The sequence below is a fragment of the Hippopotamus amphibius genome, chromosome 9 (genome assembly GCF_030028045.1).
Source record: "Hippopotamus amphibius kiboko isolate mHipAmp2 chromosome 9, mHipAmp2.hap2, whole genome shotgun sequence".
Taxonomy (NCBI): Eukaryota; Metazoa; Chordata; class Mammalia; order Artiodactyla; family Hippopotamidae; genus Hippopotamus; species Hippopotamus amphibius.
The window spans coordinates 34464764-34488351 of record NC_080194.1 but is presented as its reverse complement, the minus strand read 5'-3'; the positions used below and the strand labels follow the sequence as shown (position 1 = coordinate 34488351).

General features: G+C 41.4%; 1 long non-coding RNA gene across 1 annotated transcript; it reads left to right on the top strand.

Moving 5' to 3' along the window:
* The first annotated feature begins 3931 nt into the window (after nucleotides 1–3931).
* On the top strand, nucleotides 3932–23196 carry LOC130861255 (uncharacterized). Its single transcript, XR_009055553.1, has 3 exons — nucleotides 3932–4043; nucleotides 22227–22305; nucleotides 23097–23196. It is a non-coding gene; the product is annotated as an uncharacterized LOC130861255 (long non-coding RNA).
* The last annotated feature ends 392 nt before the right edge of the window (nucleotides 23197–23588 follow it).

Here is a 23588-nt window from a genome sequence, read left to right as displayed (position 1 = left end):
TCCAAAAAGAAACATGTACCAGAATGTTCATTGCAGCACTATTTACAATAGCCAGGACATGGAAGCAACCTAAGTGCCCATCAACAAATGAATGGATAAAGAAGATGTGGCATATATATACAATGGAATATTACTCAGCTATAAAAAGAAATGAAATGGAGCTATATGTAGTGAGGTGGATAGACCTAGAGTCTGTCATACAGAATGAAGTAAGCCAGAAAGAGAAAGACAAATATTGTATGCTAACTCATATATACGGAATCTAAAAAAAAAAAAATGGTACTGATGAACCCAGTGACAACACAAGAATAAGGATGCAGATGCAGAGAATGGACTGGAGAACACGGGGTTGGGGGGGGCGGGGAGCGCAGGGGAAGCTGGGACGAAGTGAGAGAGTAGCATAGACATATATACACTACCAACTGTAAAATAGATAGCTAGTGGGAAGTTGCTGTATAACAAAGGGAGATCAACTTGATGATGGGTGATGCCTCAGAGGGTTGGGATGGGGAGGCTGGGGAGGAGTTGCGGGAGGGAGGGGATATGGGGATATGTGTATCAATACAGCTGACTGACTTTCACATACCTCATAAGCTGTTACAAGAGTGTAAAGCAATGATATTCCAATAAAGAGCTTAAAAAAAAATGTCAAGACAACAGGAGAAGCAGCTTCTACTGACCAGAGACAGCAGACAGGTTCCCAGAAGCCATTAAGAAAAATCATTGAAGGGACTTTCCTGGTGGCACAGTGGTTAAGAATCCACCTGCCAATGCGGGGGACATGGGTTCGATCCCTGGGCCAGGAAGATCTAAGGAGATCTGCCGAGGAGCAACTAAGTCCATGTGCCACAACTACTGAGACTGTGCTCTAGAGCCCACATGCCACAACTATTGAAGGCTGCATGCCTAGAGCCTGTGTTCGGCAATAAGAGAAACCACCGCAATGAGAAGCCCCCACTTGCCACAACTAGAGAAAGTGTGTGCACAGCAATGAAGACCCAACACAGCAAAAAAAAAAAAAAAAAAAAAGGAAAAAGAAAATCACCAAAGAGGGACTTCCCTGACAGTCCAGTAGTTAAGACTTCACGCTTCTGCTGCAGAGGGCGTGGGTTCGATCCCTAGTTGGGGAATTAGGATCCCACATGCAGCGCAGCATTGCCAAAAAAAAGAAAAAAGAAAAAAAAATCATTGAAGAGAAAGCATATCCACCTGAACAGGTTTTTAATGCAGATTGAAGTGCCCTGTTCTGGGGAAAAAAACAAAAAGCCATAAAGGACATTTATTAGTAAGGAGCAGAGGTAGAGCACCAGAATTTAAGGCAGGCAGGGATAGGCTAACTCTACTGTTTTGCACAAATGCAGTGGGGTTTATGACTAGGACTGCCTTTATCTATAGAGCTGCTAACCCTGGACTCTTGAAAAGAAAAGATAAACACCAGCTGCCAGTCTTTTGGTTGTACAACAAGAAGGTCTGGACGAGAACCCATTTTCTGGATTTGTTCCATGGATGCTTTGTCCCTGAAGATAGGAAATAACTTGCTAGTAAAGGACTGCCTTTTAATGTTCTTTTGATATGGGACAATGGCCCCTGGCCACCCAGAACCCTATGAGTTTAACACTGAAGGCATCAAAGTGGTCTGCTTGCCCCCAAACACGACCTCTCTAATTCAGCCTCTGGATCAAGGGGTCATAAGGACCTTTAAGGCTCATTAAACACGGTACTCTATGGCAAGGATTGTCAGCTCTATGGAAGAGGACCCTGGTAGAACATCATGAAAGTCTGGAAGGGTTACACCATTGAAGATGCCATCGTAGTTATAGAAAAAGCTGTGAAAGCCATCAATCCCCAAGCAATAAATTCCTGCTGGAGAAAACTGTGTCCAGATATTGTGTATAACTTCTCAGGATTTATGACAGAGCCAATCAAGGAAATCATGAAAGACATTGTGGGTGTGGCAAAAAGGTAGGCGAGTGAAGGGTTTCAAGATACGGATCTTGGAGCAATTCAAGAGCTAATAGATACCACACCAGAGGAATTCACAGAAGACGACTTGATGGAGATGAGTGTTTCTAAACCAGTGTCAGAAGAGCAGGAAGAAGACATAGAAGAAGCAGTGCCAGAAAACAAATTGACTTTAGACAATCTGGCAGAAGGGTTCTGAATAATTAAGACTGCTTTTGACGTCTTTTCGACATAGACCCTTCTATGGTATGGGCACTGAAACTGAAACAAATGGTGGGAGAAGGGTTGGTACCACACAGAAATGTTTTTAGAAAAATGAAAAAACAAAAACATCAGACAAGTTACGCTGTATTTCCATAAAGTTAGACTGTGTGCCTGCCTCTCCTGCCAACGCTTCCAACTCCTCCACCTCTGCCACCTCTGAGACAACAACACCAACTCCTCTTTTTCCTCCTCCTGCCCAGCCTACTCAATGTGAAGATGACAAGAATGAAAAACTTTATGATGCTCCACTTCCGCTTAAGGAATAGTAAATAATCATCACATGGTACAGTTAATAAACTTATCTGTTGTGTGTGTGTGAGTGTCTTTGTATGAAAGTCTAATAACTGCACAGCAAGAACTATATTGTTGTGTCAGCACCAGCATCTCCTAAGTATTCATGTAGAACATCATGTGCAAGACTGGTGTTGAAGAGGATACCCTAACCTTATATAGGCGTAAGGTGAGTGATATTTAATATAAAATTAATAATGTGTTAGTTTTCTTACTGTTTTATAACTTTGCTTTCAAAGAAATACATTACTGTACTGTATGCCTCTCTCATAATTGGAGAAACTGGGTATCAGCCTCTCATCACAGGTAACTTGTTTTTTAAAAAAAGGTAGCATTGTTTCCAATACTATATTATGAATATGACTATAATACTGTATGCTATTCAAATTTTATAGTGATTCATTAGTGTACAGGCTAGGTTACTGTGAAGCAATTGTACCGATTACACTAGGCTACCATAAAGCAATCATATTACTGCTTTTTCATTATCAATGCATGAATCATCATCCTGTAAATAAACAGAAATTTCTTTTTCACATTATCTTTTCATTTTTCATGTCTGGTATTAGTGATACTTATAACACCTACAGTGTTTTGTATCATATAAGACAATACCGATGAAGGTGCTGACAGACATGCTTCATCTTGTAAACAGAGGATGTAAATTCATGGTATTGATAAATATAGTAAAATACTGTAAATGTATTTTCTCTTCCTTATGATTTCTTAAATAACATTTTCTTTTCTCTAGCTTACTTTATTATAAGAATACAGCATATAATATATACAACATATGAAATAAGTGTTCATTGACCATTTATATTACAAGTAAGGCTTCCGGTAGTAGGCTATGAGTAGTTTTTGGGGAGTCACAACTATATAATGTGATTTTTGACTGTGCGGGGGGTGGGGGTTGGGTGGGGGCTGGCGCACGGAACCCTCGCACTGTTCAACTAAATAATTTTTAAAAATAAAATATGTATATAGGGTCAACTATATAATTTTTTTAAAAATAAAATGTGTGGTTTTTTTTTCTTATTATGGGCTTTAAGTATAATTTGTTAAAACTTTGGAACTGCAGATTTGGCGCATTCATTTTAAGGGAAATGTCTGTTGTATAAAAAATATTAGCAAACCCAGATATTATCAAATTAATCATCCCATCAGTCTTCATTTTTCAATTTCAATAAACATGTTGTGTTTCCCTATGGCAAACATATCTCATCTGAATTCTAGCTCCAAATCAAATGGCTAGATAATGCAGAGAGCCTCGCCCTGGGCTTGCACCTGGATGATATAAGGTGCTGCTATTTTCAGTATTTCCTACTGAACTTCTCTTTGCTTTGTTCTCACAGAATTCTGTCTTCAAATAAATGCATTCTTTCACAGCAGCCTGTAGATGGAAGAAGGAATAAAGCTTGCCATCATTTCTATACTCTATCTAAATTGGAACATCTCAACGTATTCCAAATCACCGCATTTCCAATGTGATGCTTCAAACTTAACAGAAATATGTATAAAAGAGGGTAAGACATGAAGCCTACTATAGGTGACCTGTTTAAAGAGATGAAAATTTTAATATCCTGGGCCAGTTTACAATATAATGTTCAGGATGGATAAGCTATATACCACTTCTTTTTTGTAAAGAGAAGGGGGGTTGTGGAGGCAGTAGTGGGAATGGACAACAGGCATGATGGTATACGTGGAAGGTGCATCCTTACATCAGTTCAAGGCAAAAGTGCATATGGAAGTCAAAGATCCCCTTAAACCATCTCCTCAAACTGTCCATTGATGCGTAGCCGTTAAAAGCCTAAAGACCAGGCCCTCTGTCGATGGACATGTGGTGCATATATACAATGCAATATTACTCAGCCATAAAAAGGAAGGAATTGGGTAATTTGTAGAGACATGGATGGGCCTAGAGACTGTCATATAGAGTCAAGTAATTCAGAAAGAGAAAAACAAATATCGTATATTGACACATATATATGGAATCTAGAAAAATGGTACAGATGAACTGGTTGGCAAGGCAGAAATAGAGACACAGATGTAGAGAACAAATGTATGGACACCAAGAGGGGAAAGGGGTGGGTGGGATGAATTGGGAGGTTGGGATTGACATATATACTACTATGTATAAAATAGATAACTAATGAGAACCTGCCGTATAGCACAGGAAACTCCACTTGACTGTGTAATAGAAACTAAGACAACATTGTAAAACAACTATACTCCAATTAAAAAAAAAAAAAAGACTGGGGCTTCAGCAGTGAAAGCGGGGGAGTTCTAACCACTGGACTGCCAGGGAATTCCCAGAGACCACTGTCTTAAAGTAGAGCTCTGATCACCAGCTTCCCAACCAAAATTTTCAATGGCTTCTCATTGCCTGTGGTGGTGGCTCCTAATCTGATTGATTATCATGAGAAGCATGGGTCGTACCCCCAGAGAGTATGATTTAGGATTGCTAAGGTGGAGCTCCAGAACGTGCATGTTTACAGTGTCCCCTAAGTAATTCTGATGGTCTGTGATACTAAAGCCTTCTGATGAGAACATGAACTCCTGGCTCACAGCCTTTCCCTCCGTCCCTCCTGCATAATTATTCTCAGTGACTCCAACACTCTCTCAATTCGTTGACTTTCTTGTCATCAATTACATTCCCTCTACTCCTCCCTCCTCTTATGGATTCACCTGAGATCTCACCACCAGAAGCTTCACCACTTATGAAATCTCTGCCTTCCAGTTCTCCAGCTCACTTGTTCTAGTCACTTGATGTTGTGGGGGGCAGAATAGAGGTCCACGAAAGATGTTCACATTCTAAACCCACGAACCTGTGAATATACTACCTTATACGACAAAATTGACTTTGCAGATGTAAAAAAGTTACAAACTTTAAGGTAGGTAGGTTATCCCGGATTGCCTAGGTAGGCCCAGCCTAATCATATGAGGCCTTAAAAGCAGAACTTTCTCTGGCTGGAGTCAGAGAAATGCAACAAAAGAGTAAAGGAGAAAAGATGTGGCAGAAGGGGCAGTCACAGATATTTGAAGTGTAAGGAGGACTCCATGTGCTGTTTCTGATTGGAGAATAGAAGAGTCAACATAACAAGGAATGCAGGAGTTTTAAAAAGTTATAGAGGACTTCCCCGGTGGTCCAGTGGCTAAGACTCTGCACTCCCAAAGCAGGGGGCCCAGGTTCGATCCCTGGTCAGGGAACTAGATCCCACATGCTGCAACTAAGAGTTCGAGTGCTGCAACTAAAGGTCCCACGTGCTGCAATGAAGATCCTGCACATGGCAATGAAGATCCCACATGTGGTAACTAAGACCCAGTGCAGCCACATAAATTTTTAAAAAAGCTGATGCTAGAAATTAAAAAAAAGAAAAGAAGTTATAGAGGTTCCTGGCTGACAGCCAGCAAGGAAATGGGGACCTGAGCCCTACAACCACAAGAAACTGAGTTCTTTTTTTAAATTGAAGTATAATTGACTTACAATATTATATCAGCTTCAGGTGTACAACATAGTGATTCAGTATTTTTATACACTACAAAGTGATCACCACGATAAGTCTAGTTACCATCTGTCAGTATGCAAAGTTATTAAAATATTATTGACTGTATTCATGCTCAACATTATATCCCTATGACTTATTTATCTTATAACTGGAAGTTTGTGCCTGTTAATCTTCTTCACCTATTTCACACATCTCCCCCACCTCACCCCACCACTGGCAACCACCAATTTGTTCTTTTGTATCTATGAACCTGTTTCTGTTTTATGTTTATTCTTCTGTTTTGTTGTTTAGATTCTACATATAAGTGAAATCATATGATATTTATCTTTCTCTGTCTGAGATTTCACTTAGCATAATACCCTATCGGTCCATCCATGCTGTTGCAAATGGGAAGATTTCATTCTTTTTTTATGGTTGAATGTATATATACATACGTATATATATATATTTCACATCTTATTTATCCACTTATGTATCAATAGGCACTTAAGTTGCTTCCATTATGTTGGCTGTTGCAAATAATGCTGCAGTGAACATAGGGGTGCATATATCTTTTCAAATTAGTGTTTTTGTTTTCTATGAAAAAAATACCCAAAAATGGAATTGCTGGATTGTCTGGCAGTTCTATTTTTAAATTTTTGAGGAAATTTCATACTGTTTTCCATAGGGCTGCACCAGTTTATATTCCCACAAACAGTGCACAGGGTTTTCCTTTTATCAATATCCTCACTAACACTTGTTATTTGTTGCCTTTTTGACAGTAGCCATTCTGACAGATGTGGAGTGATATCTCATGGTTTTGATTTGCATTTCCCTGATGATTAGTGATGTTGAGCCTCTTTACGTGTATCTGTTGGCTATATGTATGTCTTCTTTGGGGAAATGTTCAGATCCTCTGCCAATTTTTTGATTTTTTTTTATATTGAGTTGCAGGGTTTCTTTGTATATTTTGTATATTAACCCCTTTTAGGATATATCATTTGCAAATATATTTTCCCATTCAAGAGTGTCTTTTCATTTTTTTTTTTTGGCTGTGCCATGTGGCTTTTAGGATTGAACCTTGGCGCACACCAGTGAAAGCACAGAGTCCTAACCACTGGACTGCTAGGGAATTCCATCTGTCTTTTCATTTTGTTGGTAGTTTCCTTCGCTGTGCACAAGCTTTTTAGTTTGATGTAGTCTCATTTGTTTATTTTTGCTTTTGTTTCCCTTGCCAGAGGAGATATATCCAAAAAAATATTGCTACAGTTTATATCAAAGAACGTATTGGCTATGTTTTCTTCTCAGAGTTTTATAAAATTTCAGTTCTTACATTTAAGTCTTTAATTCATTTTGAATTTATTTTTGTGCATGGTGTGAGAGAGTAGTCCAGTTTGATACTTTTGCATGTAGCTGTCCAGTTTTCCCAGCACCACTTATTGAAGAGCCTGTCTTTCCCCCTTTATATATTCTTGCCTCATTTGTTGTAGATTAATTGCTCATGTAAGTGTGGGTTGGTTCATCTCTGGGCTCTCTATTCCTTTCCATTGACCTGTGTGTCTGTTTTTGTGCCAGTACCATACTGTTTTGATGACTGTAGCTTTGTAGTATAGTTTGAAACTAGGGAATATGATACCTTCAGCTTCATTCTTCTTTCTCAAGATTGTTTTGGCTCTTTGGGGTCTTTTGTGTTTCCATACAAGTTTTGGAATTATTTGTTCTAGTCTTGTGAAAAATGCCATTGGTATTTTGATAGGGATTGCATTAAATCTGTAGATTGCCTTAGGAAGTATGGTCATTTTAATAATATTAATTCTTCCAATCCATGAGCATTGTATATCTTCCCATTTGTTTGTGTCATATTTGATTTCTTTCATCAATGTCTCATAGTTTTCCAAGTATAGATCTTTTACCTCTGTGGTTAGATTTATTCCTAGTTATTTTATTCTTTTTGATGCAATTGTAAATGGGATTGTTGTATTAATTTCTTTTTCTTATATTTCGTTGTTAGTGTACAGAAAAGTAACAGATTTATGTATATTAATTTTATATCCTGCTATTTCACTGAATTCATTTATTCTAATAGTTTTTTGGTAGTGTCTAGGATTTTCTACATCTAGTATTATGTCATCTGCACACAGTAACAGTTTCCTTATTTCCTTATTATTCCTTATCGGGATAATCTGTCCATTGATGTAAGTGTGGTATTAAGAGTCTCCTACTATTATTGTGTTACTGTCAAAATTTCCCTTTATCCTTGTTGATATTTGCTGTGTGTATATGGTGCTCCTATGTTGGGCACATATATATTTACAATGGTTATATCTTCTTCTTGGACCTATTCCTTTATCATAATGTAATATCCTTCTTTGTCTCTTGTTACAGTCTTTGTTTTAATGTCTTTTTTGTGTGATATAAGTATTGCTACTCTAGCTTGTTTGCTTTTGTTTTTGCTTTGTTTGTTTGTTTGTTTTGGTTTTTATTTGCTTGGAATACCTTTACCCAATCATCTCACTTTCAGTCTCTGTGATCTAAAGTGAGTTTCTTATAGGCAGTATGTATATGGGTCTTGTGTTTTTATCCATTTAGCCACACTATGTCTTTTGATTGGAGCATATAGTCCATTTACATTTAAAGTAATTATTGATAGGTATGTACTTATTGACATTTTGTTAATTGTTTTCTTATTGTTTTTGTAGTTTTTTTTTCCCTTTGTTTTTCTTTTGCTCTCTTCCCTTCTGATCTGATGACTATCTTTAGTGTTATGTTTGGATTCTGTTCTCTTTTTTGTGTGTGTATGTATTATAGGTTTTTGGTTTGTGGTTACCATGAGGTTCATATATAACAACCTATAAATATACATGATTATTTTAAGTTGATAATCTAAGTTTGAACACATTCTAACAAACCCTACATTTTTACAACCCCCCCCCATGTTTAATGTTTTTTTTGACAACATACTTTACATCTCTTGTTTTGTGTATTCTTTAATTATTTACTGTGGATATAGGTGATTTTACTACTTTTGTCTTTTAACTTTTCTAATAACTTTGTAAGTGGTTGATCTACTACCTTTACTGTATAATTACCTTTACCAATGAGATTTTTCCTTTTGTAATTTTCATAATTCTGGTTGTGATCTTTTATGCTTAGAGAAGTCCCTTTTATATTTCTTGTAAAGCCAGTTTAGTGCTGCTGTACTCTTAGTTTGCTTGACTGTAAGACTTTATCTCTCCTGTAAATCTGAATAATAGCCTTGCCAGGTAGAGTATTCTTCATCGTAGTTTTTATCTTTCATCACTTTGAATATGTCAGGCAGCTCCCTTCTGGTCTGCAAAGTTTCTACTGAAATGTCAGCTGATAGCTTTATGGGAGTTCTTTTGTATGTAACTAGTTGCTTTTCTCTTGCTGCTTTTAAGATTCTTTCTTTATCTTTAATTTTTGCCATTTTAATTGTAATGTGTCTTGGTGTGAACTCTTTGGGTTCATCTTGTTTGGGACTCTCTGTGCTTCCTGGACCTCTTTTCTTCCCTAGGTTAGGAAAATTTTCAGCTATTATTTCTTCAAATAAATTCTCTGCCCCCTTTCTCTCTTTCTTCTGCTTTTGGGACCCCTAAATGCAAAGGTACACTTGATGTTGTCTCAGATGTTTCCCTTTTTTTTTTTTTTAAATGTGGGCCATTTTTTAAAGTCTTTATTGAATTTGTTCAATGTTACTTCTGTTTTATGTTTTGGTGTTTTGGCCCCAAGGCATGTGGGATCTTAGCTCCCTAACCAGGGATTGAACCCACACACCTTGCATTGGAAGACAACGTCTTAACCACTGGACCGGCAGGGAAGTCCCCTCGGAGGTCTCTTAAACTATCCTCATTTTTAAGAATTCTTTTTTCTTTTTCTGTTCAGCTGGGGTGAATTCTATTACTCTTCCAGTTTGCTGATCCATCTCTCTGTATCATCTAATCTACTACTGATTTTTTTCTAGTGTATTTTTTATTCAGTTATTGTATTTTTCAGCTCTGTTTGTTTCTTCTATTATATTTTCTAAGTCTTTGTTAAACTTCTCGTTGTGTTCATCCATTCTTCTCCTGAGTTCATCAGGCATCTTTGTGATGATTACCTTGAATTCTTTATCTACCCATTGCTTATCTCCATTCCACTTAGTTCTTCTTCTAGAATTTTGGCTTATTCCTTAGTTTGGATTTGCTTGTCTCCATTCCACTTAGTTCTTCTTCTAGAATTTTGTCTTATTCCTTAGTTTGGAACATATTCCTCTGTCTCCTCATTTTGCCTAATCCTTTATATTTACTTCTGTGTATTAGGTAGGTTGGTTACATTTCCTATCTTGGAGAAGGGGTCTTATGTAGGAGACATCGTATGGGCCCCAGCAGTACACTCCCTTCTTGTCACCAGAGCTGTATGCTCTCGGGGTGCTCCCTGTGTGGGCTGTGCTGGCCCACTGGTGGGAGGGGATGGGTCCTTGTGTGACTGGCTGCATGGCCTGGGGGGCCTGGGGCTGGTGTATCAGCATGCTGATTGGGGAGCCAGGACCTGGTGGGGCAGGCTGTGTGGCCTGGGGGTCCCAGGACTGGTGCTGACTAGCTGGTGTGTGGATAAGTTCACAGGGCTAATAAGCTAGAGGCAGTACTCCAAAAAGTCACTTGCCAGAACCAATGTCCTTGTGGTAGAAAAAGCTCCCAAAATTGGTTGCAGCCAGCATTTGTGCCCCCAGGGGGAGTCCCAGCTGCCTCCTGCGTCTCCAGGAGGCTCTCCAATGTCAGCAAGTGGATCTGACCCAGGATCCTTTAAAATTACCACCACTGCCCTGGGACTTGAAGCATGTGACATTTTGCACGTGCCCTTTGAGAGTGGAGTCTCGGTTTCCTACAGCCCTCTGGCTTTCTGTACACAAGCCCTGCTGGCCTTCAAGGCCAAATGTTCTGGGGGCTCATCTTCCTGGTGCCAGACCACTGGGCTCGGGCCCTTCACTCCTTAGGGAGAACCTCTGCAAATGCGATCCTCCCATTTGTGGGTCACTTCCCTGGGGGTGTGGGTCTTGACTATACTGTGTCTCCACCCCTCCTACGCATCTCATTGTAGTTCCTTCTTTATATCTTTAGTGGTGGAAAACCTTTTCTGCTGATCTTCAGATCATTCTCATAGATAGTTGCTCTGTAAATAGTTGTGTGCCTGTGGGAGGAGGTGAGTTCAAGGTTTACCGACTTCACCATCCACATCACCTGCCTCAAGGAACTAAATTTAGTTAGCAACTTGTATTATCTCAGGAGATTTCTCCTTAGAATCTCCTGAGAGGAATGCATTCCAACCAACACATTGGTTTCAGCCTTTTTGAAACTCTGGCCAGAGAACCCAGTTGAGCCATGTTGTACCTGTGCTTCTGACCTACAGAACTATGAGATTATCAAAGGGTGTTGTTTCAAGCGGCTTAATTTGTAGCAATTTGTCTGGCAGCAATATTAATAGAAAATGAATATACCATACTACAATTATTTATATTGTATTCTAAGCCATTGATCCCCACCACTTTATCGCTATTGGTCAGTCCCTCATGCCATTACTTCCTTTCTTTTCCCATTTAGACTCTCTAGTCTGTCACTATAATTATTCTCTTATAAGCACCCTCAGGTCTCTTGTTCTTTCTCTTTATTGCCGTGCCGCTCAGACTTGAAGGGCTTGTTCAAACACAGATTGCTGGGCCCTACCTGATGAGTTTCTGATTCAAGACATATGGAATGAGGCCTGTGACTCTACATTTTTTACCAGTTTTCAATGATTCTGATGCTGCGGTCTGGAGACCACACCATGAGAACCACTGCTTTACTACAGTCACCCTGATTGAACTCAACTCTGTCTTTTCTGCACCTGCAACCAAGTAGCTGGATGTTGCTCAAGAGAAATCACCAACTGGGCTGACTGCTTTTGTTTAAATATGTGATTACAAACTCCAAATGGGCCCTCAACAACTGCCTGGCTGTCCTTTCACATTTCCGTAGTAAGGTCTCTAACTTTTCTCTGTTCTCAAACCTCCATATCCTGCTCACTCCTTAGTTTCAGCAGATAACCTCACCTCCCACACTTCACTCAGGTAGTCGAAGCCAGGAGATGGGAACTCCCTCATCTTCCCACCTGCGAGGCTCTAACTCTGCTGGAGGCTGCTCCTTCTTCCCTCCCATCACCAGCCAACCTCTCCTCCTACGCTCTGCATCTCATTGCTTTTGCCTCTCTGAGAACTCTGCTTCTTCAATCCCCTGCTTTCTCTTATGCTACTGATTGTGTCAATCTGGTTATGCCTTCTGTCCCCATTTTTAACCCTCCCTTCATCCTGTTTACTCTCCTAGGCACCATCCCATTTCTCTGCTCCCATTCACAGCAGAAATTCTTGAGAAGGTTGTTGACTTTCTGTGTTTCTACCTCCTCACTTCCTATTCCTTCTTTTAAAAGATGCATGGCGGGGACTTCCCTGGTGGTCCAGTGCTCCACACTCCCAATGCAGGTGGCCCGATTTCAATCCCTGGTCAGGGAGCTAGATCCCGCATGCATGCCGCAATTAAAGATCCCACATGCTGCAATGAAGATCCTGTGTGCCACAACTAAGACCCAGTGCAGCCAAAAATTAACAAGAAGAAAAAAAAAAAAAAAAAAGACTCCTACTTAAAAAAAAAAATTAAAGGTGCATGGGAGATGTATTTATTTATTGACTAAATATTACACTGAATACTTAATATCTGTTGAGCATCGTTCTGTGGTCCCTACTATCACGAGTTGGTGAACAAACCCCAAAATATGACATGTAGAGTGAGTGACAAGTGCCACACAGAAAATAGAAGAAAGTGGTGGTTTTCATGACTCATAAGGGCATTCAGGAAATATATATTAGGCACCTACAATGCACCAGGAATAGTTTTAGGCACTGAGAATGCATCAGTGAAAAAGCAAAGGTTTCTGTTCATATGGAGTTTACATTCTGTTGGAGAATATAGAAAAGAAACAACGACAACAAAAAGTGAAAAGTAGATATTAGTGATATGTGATATAAGGAAAAATAAAGCAGAGCGATTAGGGAGTGTATGCGGGGGGGGGTTGTAATCTTAAATAAGGTGGTCAGGTAAGGCCCCACTGAGAAGGTTATTTTAGTAAAGACCTGAGGAAGGTAGAGGAGTTATCTGGGCAAACACCTGGGGGAGGAAAGAGCAGGAGGAGAGAGTAGGAGCAAAGGTCTCAGGGCAGGAGCATGCCTGGCTGCTTGGAGTAACTGCAAGAAGTTGCAAGGAATGAGGAGGAGGAGTTAGCCTGGAGCTAGGTGAGAAAAGGGAATTGACCGAGAGTCATGCAGGAACCAGACTGTGAAGGGCAGGGCTTGGCAAACTTTTCTGTAAAGCGCCAGATAGTAAATATTTTAAGCTTCACAGGCCACACATGGTCTGTCACATATTCTTCCTTTAAAAATTTTAAACAACCTTTAAAAAGTGTAGAAGTCTTCTTTCCTCTGCTGTATGAGGACATGGACTGTGCAGGCCTTTGTTGGCCACCCTCTGAGACCTTGTAGGCGGTGGTAAAGATTTTATTTTTCCCCTGCGTGAGATGAGAGGCAATGGAGGATTCTGCGCAGAGGCGTGACAGGACCCCGTTTAGATGTTAAGAAACCTCCTGCTGTCGGGTGAAGAACAGGCTGAAGGGGCAGGGAGGGGAGTTGTGTGAAGGAGGAAGCAGGGACATTAGCGTTTAGGTTATATGTGGGGCAAAATAAACCACCCTGTAACTTAGAGGCTGAAACAACAAACTCTTATTGTTACTCATGGTTCTGTGGGTCAGGAATTCCGACAAAGCACAGCAGAGCTAGCGATTTCTGCTGGGCCTAGAATGTCCCATATTTGCTCACGTGTGTTCACGTGCGTCAGGTTCTGACCGCAACGGCCACGCTGGGGTCGCAGTTCTGGCAGCTTAGTTCTTGCTGTTGGCTGGATTCCTTGGTTCACTTCCAGATGCTCTTATAGCCTCTCCCTCTTCAAGTGGCCTCTCTAACAGGGGAACCAGATTTTTTGTTTGTTTGTTTCTTTTGTTTTGTTTTCCTTGGCCATGCTGAACGGCTTGCGGGATCTTATTTCCCTGACTAGGGATCGAACCCACACCCCCTGCAGTGGACTTGACGAGGCTTAACCACTGGACTGCCAGGGAAGTCCTATAGCCAGACTTCCTACATTGCAGTGCAGGGCTTCCAGAAGTGTAGAATTAAAAGCTGGCCTTCTAAGGACTTAGGCTCAGGCTCAGCACTGGTAAACATCAGTTCTGCCACGTTCTCTTATTTAAAGTGGGTACAGAGGGGGTTGCTGTGGGATGAATTGGGAGATTGGGATTTCCATATATACATTACTAATAAGAAAAAAAAATCAAATTGTACACTTAAAAAAATAAAAATTAAAGTGGGTACAGGGCCAACTTGGATTTGAGGGGAGGAACCATTCAAGGACATGAATACAGGAGCTCTAGTTCACCGGGGGCACCAAAGTGATAGTCCAACACTACTGAAAGCTATTTTAATAATTGAGGCAAGATATGATGGTGGTTTCGACCAAGATGTTAGCAGTGGAGATGGTAAGAATTCACTGGTTTCTGGATATGTTTTGAAGGTAGAGTTGAGAGGATTTGCTGATGGCATGGTATACAAGTGTGAGACGGAGAGTCCAGGGTAAACTCTGAGATTTTCAGATTGAGCACCTGGAAGAATGCCATTTACTGAGAGACAGAAGACTGGGGCAAGTGTAGGGTTAGGGGGGCTGTCAGGAGTTCCAACTTGGAATTTTAGGTTTGAGATTTCTATTGTGGATATACAAGAGAGATATGAAGGAGCAGTTGAATATGCAGGTTTGGAGAGGTCTGTTGTGGATATATAATTTTCAAGTTGTCAGTGTATAGATGGTATGTTAAGAGCATGAGACAGGATGATATCACCAAGGCAGATTAAAAACAAGAAAGGGAAATTTCCAGGAGGCAGAACCAAAAAGGAGCCCAAAGCTAATATGGTGAGCAGAATTAGAAGCTGGGACAGGATAGGTCTCAGGGACTAAGGATGGGATTTAATGTTGTTATGGCAACAGGAGATGAGGCTTTGGACTTGATAAGACTTGGAGCTGGAATGAAGGTCCTGTCATAAAGTATGAAAGAGTCCAGTAGAAGTCTAGCAGAGTGAATAAAAATCAGTACTCCATGGAGAAATTTCAGAACAGTGTGGACAAGAAGGTGTTCCTAAAACCTTTCAGAGAGAGAGAACTGTTTTCTACAAAGCCCCAAAGATCAGAAGGCATCTGAATTCTCATCTTTCTTATGGAAAGCTAGGAGGCAATAGAAAAATGCCTTCATAGGGAGATCAACTCAATGATGGGTGATGACTTAGAGGGCTGGGATAGGGAGGGTGGGAGGGAGTCGCGGGAGGGAGGGCATATGGACATATATGTATAAATACAGCTGATTCACTTTGGTGTACAGAAAAAAACTGGCACAGCAGTGTAAAGCAACTATATTCCAATAAAGAGCTTAAAAAATTAAAAAAAAATTCCCTCAAAATACTGAGAAAAAATAATTTTCAACTTAGAATTCTAACCTAACCAAGTGATCAAGAATTTTCAGACATGTAAAATCCCAAAAAATGTTACTTCCAATGCACTCTTGGAACACAACAGGAGAATTTGCTCTAGTAAAACAAGCGGTTAAACCAAAAGGGAGGAAGAACGGGAACTAGAGGACCAGGTCTTCATCACGAGAGAGTGGTGAAGGAAATCCCCAAAATGATGGTGAATGGATAATCCAAGATGACCATGATGCTGCAGGCTTAGAGGACAACCAGCTCACACTGGAACGAGTCAGAAGGCTCCAGAGGAGATTTCAAGGAGATGGGATAGATAGCATGCCTAAAGGGAAGTATACTCGAGAGGAGATTTACACAGCTGATGGAATATTTGAAGATACATTAGAGTAAGGACATAGAAAACGAAGCAAATAAAAATCTAGACTTTTTTTTTTGAAAAGGGAAAACAAAACTAAAACTAAAAGTTGCCAATTGATTTTAATATGTGCCACGATTTCAGAGACGTGAAAATGTGAATAAATGTACATGTTGGAATCAAAACCCAGTAGTTCTTTAGGAAGGGCCTGTGAGTAGTAAGAATTTCTTAATTTTTATATGCTGAGATTCACCTCCCTTAACACTCTTGAATAATGATTTGGCGGAGTCTAAATTTCTTTCTTTCCTAAGGCTTTTTCTTCAGTTCTGGAAAAAAAAAATACCTAGTACTTTTCCAATATTGCTTTTTCTGCCATTTCTTTCAATTGTCTTTCTCTGGAACTCCTATTATATAAATATTTAAACCTTTTAAAAAAATTAATTAACTTATTGGCTGCATTGGGTCTTCGTTGCTGCGCGCAGGCTTTCTCTAGTTGTGGCGAGCGGGGGCTTCTCTTGTTGCAGAGCACTGGCTCTAGGTGTGCAGGCTTCAGTAGTTGTGGCATGTGGGCTCAGTAGTTGTGACTCGCAGGCTCTAGAGCACAGGCTTAGTAGTGGTGGCGCACGGGCTTAGTTGCTCCATGGCATGTGGGATCTTCCCGGCCCAGTGATCAAACCCATGTCCCCTACATTGGCAGGCGGATTCCTAACCACTGCGCCACCTGGGAAGTCCCTATTTAAACCTTTTAATCTGTTCACCATGTTTTAACTACTGTTTCTTTCTGTTTATCTCATGTTATATTGTGAGTTCCTAACCTCTCTTCCAATTCTCTAATTCACTCTCTGAGTGTGTTCAATCTAGAGTTTCTCCCATTGTGGCCTTTTTTATTTTTTGTTTTTGACTGCGCTGTGCGGCTTGCAAGATCTTAGTTCCCTGACAAGGGATTGAACCTGGGCTCTCCATAGTGAAAGTGAGGAGTCCTAACCACCGGACTGCCAGGGAATTTCCCCCGTTATGGTCTTTTAGATTTCAATTAGGGTATTTTTCATTTCAAGGATTTCTAATTAGTTACTGTTCATATTGTTTCATTTGTCTATTTTTGCTTAATAATTTCCTTTTGAAATGGAAGGTGTGTATTCATCTCTGAACATTTTCAACATCCTATTTTAAAGTCGTTTTATACTCTTTTACAAATTTCCAGTGGAAATTTAAGAAAATTTCTGGTCTGATGGTTAATTTCAAAGGCCATCATTCTCACCAAGTGGGTTCTTTCATATGTTTTGGAATTATGGTTCAAGTGAGAAAAGATTTGTTTTTGTTTGATCTCTCTTTCCGACTTTCCTCTCATCCGTCCTCGAGATGCCAGCATCTGGCCGTCTGGATCGCAACCTGGAGCCAGGGCTTTGGATTACGATCCTCCAGCCCCAGATATCAGGGATACGGCATAGCTAGTCGAGGGCCAGTAGACGACCTGACAATCCCTGGTAGCAAGTTGTCCTCATCTCCCCAGGCTCTAATAAAGCCAGAGTGCATAGATTGACAGCTGTTTTCTTCAGCTTCTTTTCACAAGCAGTGGCACCCACATCAGCCTCTGCTATCGAGCCATGAGTTTCAGTCGCCCACATGGAGGGGAGCTCTTTACCCCTACAGGAGCCAAACGCCCACCCAACTGCCAATGTCCAGCTTCCACACTTGGAGCCCACAAGCCTGAGACATGGGCCCCCACTGTTATCACTGTGTTTCTGTTTCATTTCTGGCTCGTGGAGATATATGAGGGTCCAGCTATATCGTTTTTAAAAATTATTTTTATATTTTTAAATATAATGGCTGGCTACTTGTTTGAAGTAAAGGGGTTTTGGGAGATAAAAACTCACATCCTTTTGTTGACTTCAGCCTCCTCATACCTGCTTTCTGTCCCCCACACTTCTACTGAAACCAGTAAGTCAAAGCCACTGATGCTGTCCAGGTCGGCAAATCCAATGGATATTTCTCTGTCTTAATCAAACTTGACTATTTGGCAGCTTTTGACATAACTGCTGTGTTCTTAAAACATCACTCTCTGCTCAGCTACCCAACATTCTCCTGATTCTCATTCTCTTTGTCCTTTGCAACTTAATAGAGAGCAGTTTTAAGATATTCCTTTGTCTTCTGTCATTTATTGTTGCTGATGATGGCCTGCTAAAGCCTGTTTTATCTTTTGTATGTAGTCTGTCTTTTTCCATAGGTTGCTTTTAAGATTTTTGTTTCTTATATTTGATATTCTCCAGTTTTACCGTGATGTCTAGGTATGCACTTATTTGTATTTTGCTCAATATTTTGTGACCTGCACCTGATGGATAATGTGAATTCGGGTCCCACACTGGTGCAGAACAGGCTTGGGGTTCCAGTTTATCACTGATGATTCCTTTTCTGCCTGTGGCCCAAGCCAATGGCAAACTTTATTGCTCCCTCCCCAGGCTGGTAAGCAGAGCTTTTCTGTCCTCTTGTGGGGAGTGGACAGGACTTTTATTCCAATTCCAGGTCTTGTCAGGGCTCAAGGCCTCATCTACTGCTGCCACGGCAATATTAAAATCCCATCCCTAATGCCTCAGACCTATCCTGTGTCAGCTTCGCATTCTGCTTACCATGCTAGCTTTGGGTTCCCTTTTGATTTCTAGCACTCGGGAATTTCCCTTTTCTGCTTTCAGTCTCACATACATCTTAAGAAAAAATTATGCAGCATTTTCTTTGTGTGAGAAGTGAGTCCTGCTTTAGTTCTGTCAGCTAGTCTTGGTTTCAAGACACTGTTTTGGAACTCAAAGCCAAGAATTTGACTCTTTCTCCTCACTGGGTTCTTTTGCGTCTTCTTTCCTGTGTCAGTAAACTCCATTGTCAAGGTCTAGTACAACTAAGCTGGCGAAAATTGTTTTGGTCAATTGAAGACAATGTTTAATACAGTGGGGTTTGGGAATTTCTGACCTTCAGGATAAAGTTTAAGTTCCCCAAACATGCTTTTTTTAAAGTTGAAGTGTAGTTGATTTACAATATTATATTAGTTTCGGGTGTACGCATAGTGATTCAATATTTTTATAGATTGTTCCCCAAACATTCTGATCGTAAATACGTTCCTAACTCTATTTCCTGTTATCCCAATGCTTTTGACACACTCGGTACCTGCTGTTCTCCATATGCCCCTGAGATTTCTCGCATCCATGACCTTGCATACTACCCTTTACCCAGAATACTTTTGCCATCACTTCAGGCCAAATCCAACCTGTCTTTCAAAGTGCAGCTCAACTGGTGCTCCTACAAAGACTGGCTAATCTTTCCAGCCTAAAGTTATCTCTGCTTCCTCTGGATTTCTGTCACTGAGAGAGGCAGCTATGGTATAATGGACTGAATCTGTGAATTGATGCCAGGACCTGGTTCTGCTACTCCTTAGCTGTCTCTTTTTACCCAAGCCTCAATTTTTCTTATATAAAACAGAGATAGAAATATCTACCACATGGAGTTAAAATTTCTTTTGACTCTCTTGCTTTTGAGTGACAGCAAAACCCAACCCAAACTGGCTTATGACGAAACGGCATTTATTGATTTATATAGGTGAGAAGTCTAGGGGCAGAGATGGCTTCAGGCATAGGTGAAGTCAAAGCTCAAACGATATAATCAAGACTTTGTATCTCTCCTTCTTTCAGTTCTGCCTTTGCTCTGTCACCTTCAGGCGCAGGTTCAAAGAGTGGCAAGATGGCTGGCAGCCTTCCCAGAACCCACAGTCTTTGTGCTTCACGTCCAGCAGACAAACTTGAGAATCTCTTTTTCAGAAGTCACAGCTAGGGAATTCCCTGGTGGTCCAGCGGTTAGGACTCCAGCTTTCACTGCTGAGGGAGGTTGGGATTGACATATATACACTAATATGTATAAAATAGATAACGAATGAGAAACCTGGTTGAGAGAACTAAGATCCTGCAAGCAGTGCAGCGCGGTCAAAAAAATTTAATTAAAAAATAAAAAGAAGTCCCAACTAAATTTTCATTGCTCTCAGTGGGTCATGTTCCCATCCCTGAGGTGGTCGTTCTGGCCAGGAGAACTTGATGCTTGGGTTGGCTGGGACCCGGGAGACTGGTGCTACCTCAGACCCTGTACTCTGGCAGCAGCACAGAAAATCAGAGCGGGTTGGTGAAGGTTCTGCACTGAGAAGTCAGGGTATACTTATCAGAAGGGGGAAGGGATGCTGAATGAGAAGAACGGCAGATGTCTACCACAAGTGTGTCAAGGATCAAATGAGGTAATATAAGGAAATGGACCTCAGAAAGTCCCATTCCGATATAAATGATGATTATTCTTTAGTTCTCTCTCTCTTGTGGCATGTAGCACTTTCTTCCTTCAATTACAGTCATCAAGTTCATGCTTTATCTCCCCTATTGCACCCTGAGCAGCTAGAGAGCCAGGTCTGTGTCCTAGTCATCGCTGGGGCATTTCACCACTTCTAACTCAGCACCCAGAAAATAGAAAGTATTCAGAAAATTGATTTTGGAATCACTGAATGAGCCTAAAATCCAATTCTCCAGAATTGTGCTAATCCCTAGGCCAAACTCTTGAAGGCTTGGGAGAACTTTACACTTTCACTGCAGTCAGAGGTAACTCTAGCTCTTTTCACAGTGGGTGGGGGGTAGTATGAGAAATAATTTCAGGAAGCTGTGTCCTTGCATTCATTTGTTGACCTTGCCAACCTAAAGCCATTCAGAGAAAAGTCCTTTTGGTCTGTTTATTTACGTATTTGATTTCTGGTTTATTTTTCTCTTCCTGCCCTCACTATTATGGGGTTGGGCTTCAGGAAAGTACAGGCTGAATGAAAGAGTTTCCCAAAGGCACTGACCAGCAGGACAGGTTTGGGGGAAGGAACTGAGTATCAGATCTAGCTGAGCAGCCAGAAGGTCAGTGCAGTGAATCTGTTCTGTGTCTCTGCAGTTGTATTCATTTCCTTAGATTTCCTATCTGAACACAGAGACTAAAGCTACTGGGGCCATACTGGAGTTTAGGAAACAAAATCTTAAGGGAGGGAATGTAGGACCCAAATCACCTCTTTCTTTCCTTTCTTTCTTTCCCCTTCCTTCCTTCCTTCCTTCCTTCCTTCCTTCCTTCCTTCCTTCCTTCCTTCCTTCCTTCCTCCCTCCCTCCCTCCCTCCCTCCCTCCCTCCCTCCCTCCCTCCCTTCCTTCCTTCCTTCCTTCTTTCTTGGCTGTGTTGGGTCTTCATGATGGGCCTTCTCTTGTTGTGGTGAGCAAGGGCTACTCTTTGTTGCAGTGCATGGGCTTTTCATTGTGGTGGCCTCTCTTGTTGTGAAGCACGGGCTCTAGGCACATGGGCTTCAGTAGTTGTGGCTCGCAGGCTCTAGAGCAAAGGCTCAGTAGTTGTGGCGCACGGTCTTAGTTGCTCCGTGGCATGTGGGATCTTCCTGGCTGAGGGCTCAAACCTGTGTCCCCTGCATTGGCAGGCAGATTCTTAACCACTGCGCCACCAGGGAAGTCCCCAAATCCCCTCTTGAAATAGTCTACGGGTGACCACTGCTCCAGAGTTGGCCTGGACCTGCTTTTCTGGATGATTTTGCAATAAAAACACTAACTCTTCAGCCACAAGTGTTAAGTAGGAAAGGAATATGGCTTAACATATAAATATATGGAGGCTACAGGGACCCACTAATTTTCAGCTGCACTCTCTTCTGTTGTACCTATAACACTAATCCAGGAACCTGGGCCCTATCAGGGCAGAGGCAACAGGGATAGTTTTTTAGAGAAGGAAAGTTATGTGATTACAGGTATTCTGAATGGGGACATAAGCTCTTGACTAAATTGCAAAATCATTGTTGGAAACAGTGTTTTGGCGCCTGTATATCAAAGAAAATTACTGGTGGGTGGGGGAGTGGGAATGAAAATTGTCCAAGGGCACCGTTAGCAGGTCAGGCGTCACCAAAGGAAAATCTGAGCTGGGTGGGTCAGCAGCACCCAGCCTGCTGCTTGGTGAGCTTGAGAACACAGGCTGGGGTTGCTGCAAAGGAACTCCCTGTTCACTCTCTTCACTTCCTGGACTCCCCAAGTCAGCGCAGATTCATTTCTGGAAGGATATCCCTTGACCTTACCTCCCCTTCGTGTCTCTGTCACGTCCCCAGTTGGCATTCTATTTCTCTTGCTGACACTGGCTTCCTCTTTGGGCCTCAGCAGTGTTCTCATAATTCTTTTGCGAAACGCTTTCCTTGCCTGAAACTGCTGTTTGGTCTCTCCTCCCCACAGGTAGCCACAGGTGTTCTGCCCAGGGACCTGCGGCAACATAGCCTTAGAGGAAGGGCCTGGACTTGGAAGCTACACTGAGGTGAGTTCTAATCTTAGTTCTGTCATTTTTTAACAGGATGAACTTGAGCAAGTTATTTCATCTCTCTGAGGTTTCAGTTTCCTCATCTGTAAAATGGGGATAATTTTTCTTACTGGGTTTCTACGAGGATTTGATGAGATAAAGGACCGAGGACAGTGAGCAGGTTGACCCTTTGTAAGTGGCAGCTCTTATTAAGAGTGAAGAGCAGGCTGCCGTGGACACACTACACAAACATCACCTACCCACCTCACCAGTGATCGCATCTGACCAACAGAATCAGGCGTTTACCCTAGCAGAAAACTCCTGCATAGATGGAGCCTCCACTTCCTCATTTGTAACCTGCTCTAATGTTTCACAGTCCGTTAGTCAGGAAATTGTTGTCAATATCGAGCCTAAGTTCCTCCTGCTACCATGTGTCATATCACAATTTTTTAAAAATGACACACAAATAGACCCATGAAAATGAGCAGATTTTTCTGTGAGTCAGAGGCATTTACAGGCCTTGGGGTTACTTTTTTTTTTAAGTGTTTTATTTATTTATTGGCTGTGTTGGGTCTTTGTTGCTGCGCCCGAGCTTTCTGTAGTTGCGTTGAGCTGGGCAACTCTTCGTTGCGGTGCGTGGGCTTCTCATTGAGGTGGCTTCTCTTGTTGTGGAGCATGGGTTCTAGGCACATGGGATTCAGTAGCTGTAGCACGCAGGCTCAATAGTTGTGGCGCACGAGCTTAGTTGCTCCGAGGCATGCGGGATCTTCCTGGACCAGGGATCAAACCCATGTCCCCTGTGTTGGCAGGCGGAATCCTAACCACTGCGCCACCAGGGAAGTCCCTTACTCCTGTCTTCAAGAAACCAAGGAATATTTGTTGTGTGACCCCTGCAGACCAGGGACTGTGATGGGCTATGCTGGGAAGCTCCAGAGAGGTGTGTCAAGACTCTTTTCGGACTCATGTCACGTTTGGACCAGTGGTCTCAGTCTCTCTCCCTCTCTTAATCTTTTGGTTGCAAATGAATGACTGATCCTAATTTATAAAGCCTGGGAAGGTAGCAAAGGATTTTAGTAGAACTGATCATGTTGGTAGCTAATCACAAGTACACAACTTGGCTCTGGCAAGGATTGAGATAAAAATTGTGTCTTTGTCTTTGACGTTTAAGCAGATGACACTACCCGGCCCCATGCAACAGATTATTTTGTTCAACTATGCGTGTGCATTTTGCAGCTAATCCTTATTCCTAGGCTATTACTATGAATCAAATCTTTTCAGCTATGTCGCCCCAAATCTCAGTG